Source organism: Micropterus dolomieu, linkage group LG19, assembly GCF_021292245.1.
Source record: "Micropterus dolomieu isolate WLL.071019.BEF.003 ecotype Adirondacks linkage group LG19, ASM2129224v1, whole genome shotgun sequence".
Taxonomy (NCBI): Eukaryota; Metazoa; Chordata; class Actinopteri; order Centrarchiformes; family Centrarchidae; genus Micropterus; species Micropterus dolomieu.
Genome location: NC_060168.1, coordinates 2,117,257 through 2,119,499, shown reverse-complemented (window position 1 = coordinate 2,119,499; position 2,243 = coordinate 2,117,257). Strand labels below are relative to the sequence as shown.

At 45.6% G+C, this 2,243-nt stretch overlaps 1 long non-coding RNA gene across 1 annotated transcript; it reads right to left on the bottom strand.

Annotated features, from left to right (window-relative positions):
• Positions 1-1,669: 1,669 nt before the first annotated feature.
• On the bottom strand, positions 1,670-2,167 carry LOC123957187. The gene is made up of 3 exons (XR_006821755.1): positions 2,135-2,167; positions 1,835-1,927; positions 1,670-1,712 (listed from the first exon to the last, which is right to left on the bottom strand). It is a non-coding gene; the product is annotated as an uncharacterized LOC123957187 (long non-coding RNA).
• Positions 2,168-2,243: the final 76 nt, after the last annotated feature.

Here is a 2,243-nt window from a genome sequence, read left to right as displayed (position 1 = left end):
TGGGTTTCCTGTAGAAAGGCAATTCTAGCATTCAAATCTCTAAGGTGAGAGTTAGCGCCTTTTACGTTCCAGCTGACAAACCGCCAGGCACCGGTCGGTGCCTGAGAAAAATAAGGACCAGACATCAGATATCAGACGGAGATACGTCACGCGCCGATGGCCAGCCCACAACGCGTGACCTATGCAAACCTACATAGCACACACACAGCCACTTAACAGCACACATAATTACCATAAGATGGTGAACAACATGAGCACAACTACATACAACAGACCAAACAAAAAAACATAAAACAATAAAGAAAACACAAAAACACACAAAATAAACCCCAACCCATGATTCTGCAAACAAACGGTTGCTACAAGGAGCAACCCTTACAAAGCCTGTCCACCCCACTCCGCATTACACCCTTAATAGCTAACAACAAGCAAGAGCAACGAAAAAAGCGGTGAACCCCGCATATATAAACATAGCTAAACCAAAAGCAGCTTTATCATGCCAATGTATTAACACGGACGCATCGTGTCAATATGAGAGAGATAAAAACAAAACAAAGAGAAATATACACAAGTAACTTACTTCTCCCTGGTGAACAGTACATTTAGTCCTTACTCACGTCCTCGTCCTCAACAAACTTGGTCGCCTCAGCAGGCGAGGAAAGTCATTTTCTGTCCCCGTCCGGTAGCGTAATGCGAAGCCTGGCCGGGTAGGCTGGCTTGTAACCTCGTTTGTACAGCTCGGCCATGGAGCTCCGGTACGTAACGTTTCTTCGCCACCTCCGGGCTGTAGTCCTCACAAACACGGATTACATGTCCCTGGTAGGATAGTTCTCCCTTCTTACGAGCCTCGCGGATAACCAAATCCTTTATCTGAAAACGATGAAAGCGTAAAATCACATGACAAGGTTTGGCGTACAGGGCTGGCTTGGGAGTGAGAGAGCTCAGGGGGAGAAGAGAGGACATCCTGCCCGAGCACATTGACGAGCAGCTGGGAGAAGAAGACGGTGGGGCGAGGGCCCTCAATATCTTCTGGCAAGCCAACGATATGGATTTTTTTACGCCGACTATGTCCCTCCAGGTCTGTAACCTTAGCTTTGATAACTTGGTTAGCCTCTTGCAAGCTAGCGCAGAGAACCTTCAGCTGCTGAATGCGTTGGTCAGACTCCGTGTCAAACGCCTCCAGGCCACTGATGCGTTCTTCAAGATTTGTTGAAATCCGCCTTGAGAGAGTCCGTATTCTGGGCCAACAGGGAGCTAATGTTAGCCAACGTTAAGCTAGCACCAAACGAGGACAGGGAATCCTTCTCAGAAGCCTTTCCTTTGGACTTAGACATGGCAACGTAATCGACAAAAGCGTCAAAAAAGAGATAAATCAAATTCGTGCGCGGTAGGAAGGAAAAACGGGGTCCAAAAGTTCAATTAAACAGCACCAACTGCAGGAGCGGTCTAGATGTGCGACTACACCACACGCGCCATAACCGGAAGCCGCACCTCCCCGTCCTTCCATGTGCATACACGCAAAAACTAATGCTGTTGTAATGGAGACCAGGGGTTCCATTACCTGAAATAGTCAAGTAAGTATTAAGGTGGGGATAACTGATAAAGCAGGAGCCATACACATTGTTATTTTGATTGTTTGTTTATTTAATTAGTGAATCATTTGATAGCGGTCTTTGTGAGTGGTTCCACAGGGGGGGGTCTGGCCATCCTGCCTGTGTGGAAAGAAACCTCAATCAGGGATAGTCAAGGTTCACAATATAGTATTGACTGCTTTTACTGTATTTCAGTTAGTTGTTAAATTAGTTTAAACAAGATGAACAATGTAAGTACTCACCTCTTCCTGGTTGTCTCTTCAGCAGGGGGCGGAGGCAAAGGAGTGTTGTAGGCCCAAGCACCTGCTTAAGAGCTGCAGGAGCAAACCATGAAGCTGAGAGGGGGGGAGTAAAGCCATCAATAATGCTGATTTATGTGATTATTTTGAGTATGCTTTATTGATTTACTGCTAGAAATTTGTATTTATGTAAATATTCATTCTTTGGGCTCTATTTTTCTGTGGTGTTGGGTTTTTGGGTAAATTATTTATTATTCTAAATGATGGTGGTCCCCCCCTGAGTAGTTTTACCCACTTAATTACCTGCAGGAGGGAGTGTATAAAAGGCAGCAAGTTACTCCCAGTGGAAGTTGTTTTGTTGCTTGGTGGTGTCGGTGTCTCCTCTTGTTGGTATGGAAGACAATAAATGCCA